This window comes from Mirounga leonina, unplaced genomic scaffold, assembly GCF_011800145.1.
Source record: "Mirounga leonina isolate KUSES-001 unplaced genomic scaffold, KU_Mleo_1.0 Mir_151, whole genome shotgun sequence".
Taxonomy (NCBI): Eukaryota; Metazoa; Chordata; class Mammalia; order Carnivora; family Phocidae; genus Mirounga; species Mirounga leonina.
In genome coordinates this window covers 5242257-5250967 of record NW_023270377.1, presented here as the reverse complement: position 1 = coordinate 5250967, position 8711 = coordinate 5242257, and the positions used below count along the sequence as shown (strand labels likewise).

Genomic DNA, 8711 nt, shown 5'->3' with positions numbered 1-8711 from the left:
TACTTCTCACATGCACAAATCTCACTCTTTAGGCTTATGACTCATGCGAGGCCCACCTCCTCCCTCAACTTAAATCCACAGAAGGCGTTTATCCAGGCTACAGTTTTCACATTCTGAGCCACAGACAACAAATATGAAATTCCATTCAGCCACATTGATGATTCAGTGCCTGTTTTATGGAGCCCACTAAAAAAAAATCCCATGCTTTATGCTCTTCTTTTCTCCCGTAGCTGTGTTTTGTATCTTTTTATTCTATTTTCCTCTTATCATGGGCGTTTGGGCCATTACTGATTTCACTTCGCCAAAAGAACATTACTCTTTTTATTTCCTCTTTGAGAATGCTCTTGTCCACAGAGAGACACTTTCATGATGGGTCCACATGCGATTTCGGAGTATTTCCACCCTAACGGGAAGTGTATTTGATAGGTGGCCAGAATGCTATAACATGAGCAAGCTTGGTAGAATAAAGTACAGTATGTGTCCCCTAGGAGTTTTATTGTTTGAGCTGCTATGTCTGGTCCCGCTGTGTCTATTTTGAGAAGCCCCTAGCATGAATCTTTGGTGGTGGCAGTTGGGGTGGATTAGCTTTAACCTATTGTTCATTGAAATAATAGAGGTGCATGTTGACAGAAATAATAGAGGTGCATGTTCCAAACTCACCCCACCCCCTTCCTCTAACCTACCTGTGCATTTTACTTTCCTACTCACAAGAGACCTCCTAGAACAGCATTTTCCCTGCACACGGAGTGCACGCCCTTATAAAGGAGCCCACGCTCAGGGAGAAACCTGGCAAGTCTGAAGCCTGAAGTTCACACTCTCAGATTATCTCATCAACCCTTCCGCCTCGGAGCAACGTGGTCACCCCCCTGATAACTACTTGAGTCATCAAGGAGCCTTGAAAAAAGATATTTCTATGTACAGCTGATGCAAAACTAGGATTGTTCTCTTGGGTTTTATGTGAATCAAAGAACAAGTTGTAAGTATGTGTGTGTATTAGTGATAATAGACCGTGTATGCACCACACCGAGCAATCTGCACGTATTGTCCCACTTAGTCCTTGCTAGCAAGCACTGCCCCCATTCTCAGTGTATTTGAGCATGTGTCTACAGATACGGGAGTGTGTATACACGTTCACATCACACTCACATATAAGATAGATACATGTACAAACACACTGACACATCTGTAAATGTTTAGGAAAAGTGTCCGGATGGACACATAATAACACGCTGTTCATTGTGGAATCCTGGGAGAGGGTATGAAATTGGGGATTGATGCCCACTTGTTACACTACCCACTTCTCTAATCATTTGTATCCTCTGAAACAAATGTGCATTCGTTTTGTACCTAAAACACTAAGTTATTGATTTTGCTGTACGTGTTCCCACTAGAAATGTTTACCGAGTAATTGAATGTTATGAATATCTTACGGTTTTTTCTTTTCTTTTGTCTTTGGAAGGGCAAGTAATAAAAACTGGTGGAACGAGAAAGCATACATTCAACTGGAAGCAACATCTTGAGACCTCCTTGCCTTCCAGAGCAGGAAAGACGAAACGGTCCGCACACAACCTCCACCTAAACGTGTAATGTCACCCAGCTCATACCAGGCTCAAGTGCAATTCGAACTATGGTAGTAAAAGTATAGATAGTACGCTCACATTTTTTCCTCCAGTCTTTAGACCTTCTGACCTCTGAGAATACCTCTCCTAAGATGTGGGGTGGTGTAAAGATGCTGATGACACCATGAAAGCAAGTCCCCTTGGTACAACTATGGACACCATCAGGAGTGCTCTCTGCATGCCCCCAGGCAAAATGAGCCGGCATTTTGTTTTTTCACGCTGTATCCTGCATGTCCACAGTACTTTGTTCTTTGTGGTTTTATTGTCTTTTCCTTACTGCTCATTCCTCAATGAGCTCAGCTTCTCCCAGACTGGACTCTGGCTTTCTTATTTGATTATCTTCGTGTGATGCTCTTACGCCCTGTATCAGTGTGGCTGCAGAGCTTTTCACGCTTTGGACCATTTGTGGTGCCTCTCGGCATTGTCTTTTCATACCTTTTGTTTATTTTCTAATTTTCTACTGTTTTGTCTTTCCTATGCATTACAGACATTTTTTACACAGTAAGGATGTCATTCGGAATGGCAGTAATAACAGTAGCTGAAAATTACTGAATGCTAATCCGTGCTTATCTGCTAAACACTTCACAGGCAGCATTGAATTTTCATACTCGTTTAGGAAACTGAGTCACAGGGAGGTAAAATAACTCGCCAGAGATTGGAGTCCAGCAGGCTGGCTCCTGGGTCAGTGCTCCTCACATGTCCCTATACTATTGAGACCTCCCTGGGCCCCCGCCATGCCCCCTGGACGTCCTCTTCCTCTCTGAGGCTCCTTTCAAAGCCTGCAGCATACATTTTAGGGTTAACTGTATCCATTTTCAGGAATTCAGTTGCCCACACCCAAATCGGAACCCCGATCTCCACCCTTCTTGAACCACATCTCTGTCTTCCTGTGAATCCTTCTGAAAACGTAACACGGACTGCAAATCAAGAAAACGATTCCCTAGGTAAAGGGAGATCTCCAAGACAGAGGGAGCAGCAAAGGCTTGGGATTCAGAAAATCCAGGGTTTGAATTTAGATTCATGTGCCCAATGAGATCACGATACAGCACATAAGGTCTAAAGTCACCTATAAAATGAGAGTAAGAGTATCTGCCTTGCTAGGTAATGGTGAGAAACACCTCCAGGGATGTCTAGGTCTAGACCTGGATCAATAAATGAGAGCTTTTGTCCCAGGGAAGACCTGTGCTTCCTCCAGGTTTCTGCATTGTAGGGGGCCCTCAGTCCTGCAGGGGGGACTCCAGTCCCGCAGCAAGGCAGCTGGTAGTCCCCCACGTGGTTAGAGCGCAACCTCCAGAGTGGCCTCAGGTCAAATTCCGGTTCTACTACTTTCTTGCTGTCAAATCAACCCTCGGAGCTTCAGTCCACTCATGTGTGAAACGGACTAAAAAGAGTAGTCAAGTACGGGATTTTTTGAGGATTAAGTGTGTCATTCCATGGAAAGTGCTTGCCACACAGTAAGTGGTGGTGCAATTTACTGAGCATTTATTGAGCATCTACTGAGCTCTTCTTAGGTGCCAGGCATAGGGACACAAGTGGAAAAGGTTATGATGCTATGAATTCCTCCTGCACTCTGCTCAGCAGGAAGTTCTCCTTCTTCGTAATGTTCAATGTGACTGCCCTTCTCGCCTTACTTACCACAGCCCTTCACTGCCTTCCTCCCACCGTGTGTTGGAAGCAGGATTCTCAGCATTAGGTACCACCCTCCGCGTCCTGGCCGACGCTCGCGGAGCCGTACCTCACCCGCGTGGGGTTCCCCGAGAAGGGATGGGAGGATGGGGGGTGCAAGGAACACAGGAGCGCGACCAAAACGTAAGGATGAAGCTGCTGTATCTAGATCTGCTCGTTCCAGGGACCAAGACCCCGGGGGCGCCCAGCGGCCGGTACCCCATTCCCCGGCTGGCGCCCGGAGGAGGAAGATGAGCAAGCACCAAGGCGGGGTCCCAACTGGGGCTCCGGGAGACGCGGCGCCACCCCCTGCCTGCGCGCTCGCTCCCGGGCGGCCTCCCCGCGGCCCCGGCTCGGCCTCGCCCCTGCGCGCACGCCCAGCCCCGGCAAACCACACCCCGCCCGGGCCTCCGGAGGGCCCCCGCTCGGCTCCGCCCCCTTCGCACTCGCCCCCCCACCCCCAGCCTCCGGGCACCAACGGCTCGGCCCCGCCCCCTAATTATCCACATTCCCCCCCTCGGCCTGTCGGCGGCCTCAGCTAAGCCCCGCCCCTACTTAGTCCTGCCCCCTACTTATTCCCACCCCGCCCCGGTCTCGCAGCCTCCTTGGCTAAGCCCCGCCCCCCCCGGCCTCGGCGTTTTGCCCCCACACCCCCCAGACCCCCCCAACTCGTCCACACCCCGCCCGGCCTTCTGGGCCTCCCCAGATCGGCCACGCCCCCTCCATGTTTGCCCCGCCCCGCCCGATCTGACTCGGGAGGTGGGCGCTTGGTTCCCCCTCCGCGTCCCCCTTTCCCTCCCGCCCCGTCTCCCAAGTGGCCTCGGCTCAGGCTCCGCCCGGCCCCCACGCTCCACCCCCGCGGAGACCACCCCTGCCCTCCCTCCCTGGTCCCCGCCCCGCGCGCCCCGCCCCGCGCGCCCCGCCCCCGCCCCCGCGGCCCCGCCCCGGCGCGGGGACCACCCTCGGCCCGGGGAGGCGCGGGCCGAGCGCTCGGGGCACTCTCGGCGGTCCTGGCCGCTCGCCGCCGCCGCGCGGACATTCGCGCGGAGGTTCCGGCGGAGCCGCGCGCGCCCCCGGTGGGGCCGAGCTCCCAGACCGCGAGGAGAGCCGCAGGAGCCCGCGGGGACGCAATGCGAGCCAGGTAGGCAGGCGGCAGTCCGGCGGTCCCCTGCGGGCCGCTCCCGCCCCTGCCCGGCCCCCTCCCACGGCGCCTGCCGGGGCTCGGCGGGCTCGCACCCTCGTGGGCGCCGATCGTTCCCCCGCCGCCTGAGTTCGGGGCTCCGGGTGCCCGGGCACAGCTGGCGCCGGGCTTGGGAAGCCTCGCGCCCCTCGCCGCCGCTCGGGCGCCTGGGTCACCTAGGTGCAGGCGGGCGGGCCGGGGTTCCCGGCGCCGAGCCTCTGTCGGAGCCCCCGCGTGCGCCCGCGGAGCCCTCTCCCCGGCCCTGGAGCCTCCCGGGCCGGCCTGCGGGGTGGCCCGGCGCGGCGACCGCACGCGTCCCCGGGGCGCCCCCTCGCGCGGTTCTGGGGAGGGGAGGGGGCGAGCGGTCCCGGGTTAAACTTGTCGGTGACAATGCATATTTCAACTTAGGAGATGCCTGGTTTTAGGATGGTAATGCAAATCCCGGGTTCTGGCTGGGCCGTCCGGTGAGCGAGCTGCCGCGAGCTGACAGCGCGGGCTGCCGGCGGGTGGGGACGGCTGGAAGAGAGGCACGTTGTTCTCTAAGTGATGTTTCCCGGGAAGCCCGCTCCGCGCTGCGGATTGGTGGTGCCCGGGAGTGCGGGCGGCTCCTGGCCCCGGGCCGCTCCTGCAGCCGGGGGACCAGGCCGGCGCTGGCCGTTGCCCGGGGTGCTGGGCGGTGCGAGAGCGGCGGGCCCTCTACGCGCGAAGAGGCTTGCGGCGCCTCACCATCAGTGAGATTTCGAAAGGGGACGCCGGGCTGGATTTTATTCGTGCTTTTTCTTGGCAAGTCAGTGCTGCAGATTTGTACTGTGTCCTTTATCAGTAATAAGTTCGTGTAACTTTTGTTTGGTCACAAAAGCAGTAATATGCTTTGGGTAGAAAACGTGGAAAAAATGAAGACAAATATAAACAGTAAGACAGAAGCCATCCGTGATCCCACTGTTCCTATCGGCCTTTAATGTTTGCATTCTTGGGGTCACAGGCTTACCGATTTAATGAGTAAGTTACAGCCGGAGCTTCTCTTGCCTTAATCAAAGTAATCCTTCATGCAACTCTCCCCTCCCCACCCTTCCAAGCATGGTGGTCTCTGAACACCTAAGTTCAGCTTTATTGGCCTGGCTGCCTTCTCAGCTGGCTACCAGTTCCCTTTCTGTGGGCCTGAGGTGGAGAGAGAAGGAAGCAGTCAGCCTAGAACGCTGGCTAAGACTGCATTGGCCTGGTGCCTCTCCACCTTCCACTGTGGTTTTGGTTACTTGCCTTGTAAAAATGAAGGTAATGATTCTCAATCTGCTTCTCAGGCCACCATAAAAATTAATGGGTGGTTTGTGAAGCGTTTTGACATCCTTGGATGGACAGCGACTGTACTTTAAGGGGCTAGGGAGCATTTTGCCCTTCCACGTTGTTGCCGTCATCCAATTAAGCAGTCTACCTCCCACCTGGCCGTCCTGACCAGGAAACAGACTCCAGGAATGTCCAGTGGATCCTGGAGAACGTTCCTGGTTCCCGGCTCTGTGCATTCTGCCCAACAAAGGGAGGTGGGCGTGGGTGGGGGCTTGGAAGGAGACCACACTCCCCGATGGTCCTCTCCCTTCTGCTTTCTGCATATGGGTGGACGTGGAGAGGGTAAGGGACAGGTCCCCCGTTGCCCAGGCCCGATGCTTGTCCATCTGTGGAATGCCAAGGCCATGCTGATCCGAGAGGGAACAGTTAGTTCTGGGAGGACTCGGAAAGTGAACAAACCTGGCTTCCTAGGGATTTGTCTTACGGCTCACTTGTTTACTAAATGAACAATGAGCAGCTCAGATCTGCGGTGCCCCAGAAGCTTCTGTGAGCTTTAATTTTTTCCTGTTGTTCCAGGACTCAGGCACCACACTCTGTGGCCCTTTCAAACAATGAATAGGGACTCACACCATTTGTTAATGTCAGGTATGCAAAGCCCGAGTGGGGAGAGGAGCACACAGGTTGCCTTTTGTTCTCCTGGCATAGAAACAATGCTGGAAGAGCCTCTCCATAGCAGGTCTGCGGGGCTTCAGTCTGTCATTTGATAGTTTTCATTATTTTATTGTTGGATCCCACCGGCACTTTGATCTGCCCGAGGTCTAGTGGCTGATCCCAGCCCAGACACAGGGGGATTTCCAGAAGCACCCAGAAAGGGGGCTGGACAAGTTGCTGCTAAGTGTCCTTAACTGGGCTCTCTGCCAGTTAGTATTATGCTCTTAATTTTCTTGGTGGAGGGAGGAAGAGGGAGTCTTCCTGGATTTTCTCCCTTGCTGTTGTTTGCTAACTTGATTGCTGGTTACCCAGCAGGCTGGACGTGCTTTCCTGTGGCTGCTGGAATGGACTTTTTCTTATTCTAATGGTTTCTCTTCTGTTTGTGAGGTGACGCTAATGTGAATGGGGTTTACGCCCCTGGGTCCTGGGAGGCCACTCCCTCCCCCATTTAAATCTTCCGATCCCAGCCAGTTACTTGTGGGAGGAGGCCTCCTGGCTTCCCTCAGCTTCTTAGGGGAGTCCTTGGCCTGAACAAGGTGAAGAGCCACGGAGTTCGACCCTTGCTGACCTCCTGCCTGGCTCCCTGTTTCGGATATCAGCCTTGTTTTGACTGAGTAGCAGCTGCTGTTTTAGCAAATGGGGCTTTGGTCCAGCCATGTGGGTTTTCCTTAGCTTTGTTATTTTTCAAGTCCAACACCTGAATTTGGACCGTGGTGTGATTTCTCTTCTGAGAATTCGAGGCAGGCCCCTGTGATATTTCCGAAGGCCCTGGAGCTGGGCGCTAGGACTTCTTTGTCTTGAGGTCGCTGTCTGATTAGCCGGAACCGGGAAGGGTCACCAAACCCAAACAGCTACGGAGACTTCACCCAGAGTGCTCTGCCCAGCTTTGCTCCTGGCCTGGAGGGGAGCCCGGGGCCACCCAGTGCAGCGCCAGGCCGCCTGCCTTCCCAGCTATTGGCACAGCAGAAGCCCCACATTCCGCCATCACCCTCTGGAGGAGTGACAGGAACATAATTCACCGAGTCCCCAAACACCCAGGGAACAATCCTGCTACTTATGCAGGATGTCTCAGGAAGCCTGAGCCTGCTTTTCAGTGGGCCCCGGGGGCATCCTCTTGTTACGGAACAGCACCTGATGCCACCTGGCCAAGCATCCTAAGGGAAAGGTTGTCAGTATTCAGCCTTCCGAAGGCCAGAGCACACAGAAGGTATTTTAGAAATCAAGGGGCCGGTGATGTGTTCCAAGGAGGGAAGGGTGAATCCCACAGAGGGCATCAGCCCCCACCCCCCCATCCGCCAGGTGGCCCGGTGCCTGCCCAGACCGAACTGGCAGTAAGCCAATAGGATGTCAGGAAGGAGAGCGGTGTACTGAGCTCACCTAACTTAAGTTGAGATTTGGGGTGCTTTAGGGGTAGAAAGAGGTATCATCTGCTGATACCGAGGGCTTACGAAGCACCGGGCCTGGCATGCACACTTTAAGATCCTCACCCAAACCGTGTGGGGTTCCATTATACAGGAAAGCTATGAGGATTTAAGTAGTCCCCCAGCACAGTGGTCCCAAAGTGCTAGAGCCGGGAATTGAACCTGAAAGTGCCTGAGCCCAGCGCTCTTAATCCCATCTCCCAGGGTGCTGAGAGCAAAGACGCTCCTGCATTCGGGTGGCATGATGACAGGCGCGTGAAGCCTCCCCTACACAGTTATAGAACTTGTACTCTGAAGGCGACGGAATCTTTAAAACCTGTAAAATGTTTGCAGCCTAAGGGGAAGGCAGCCGGGTTGTACCTTTATTCCTGGGGGTCTGATCTGTCCTCGCCCTGTCTGCAGGGTCCAGGTTGGTTTCTTTGGAAGACTGAGGCGTTGCAGTTGGGGTAACTCACACAGGAGCCCCCGTGAAGTCTGTCCTTTTACCATGAAGTGAGGGTATTCCGGGCAGACCGAGGTCACAAGAATAAGATAAAGATTATGGGAAGTCTCTCAAGTAAGTGTAAGATAAGGATTCCACCTTCCACTTCACAATGAAATAAATGACACACTGAGGAGATTATTCTTATCTGCTCATTAAAAGCTCATCTCTGGAGAAACTCTCTGCTGGTTCCTGTTAGCCCAGCGCTTTTGAACAAATTGAAAAGAATACTTCCTGTGGAAGGATTTTTGTGGTTCCAGACTCCTGTGATTCATCTTCTCCTCTCTCCCTCTTCCCCCTTCCCCCAGGCTATGGGACTGAGGGAAACCCTGCCCCATTTTTAGGAACATGGA

The 8711-nt window shown here is 54.0% G+C and overlaps 1 protein-coding gene across 2 annotated transcripts in view; it reads left to right on the top strand.

Annotated features, from left to right (window-relative positions):
- The first annotated feature begins 4251 nt into the window (after positions 1 to 4251).
- SH3BP4 (SH3 domain binding protein 4) overlaps positions 4252 to 8711 on the top strand; it is an 85280-nt gene continuing 80820 nt past the window's right edge. For both annotated transcript variants that reach the window (XM_035006809.1, XM_035006810.1), the window contains exon 1: positions 4252 to 4425. The gene's annotated coding sequence lies outside the window, so the exon portion shown is untranslated. The remainder of the gene's footprint in view (positions 4426 to 8711) is intronic.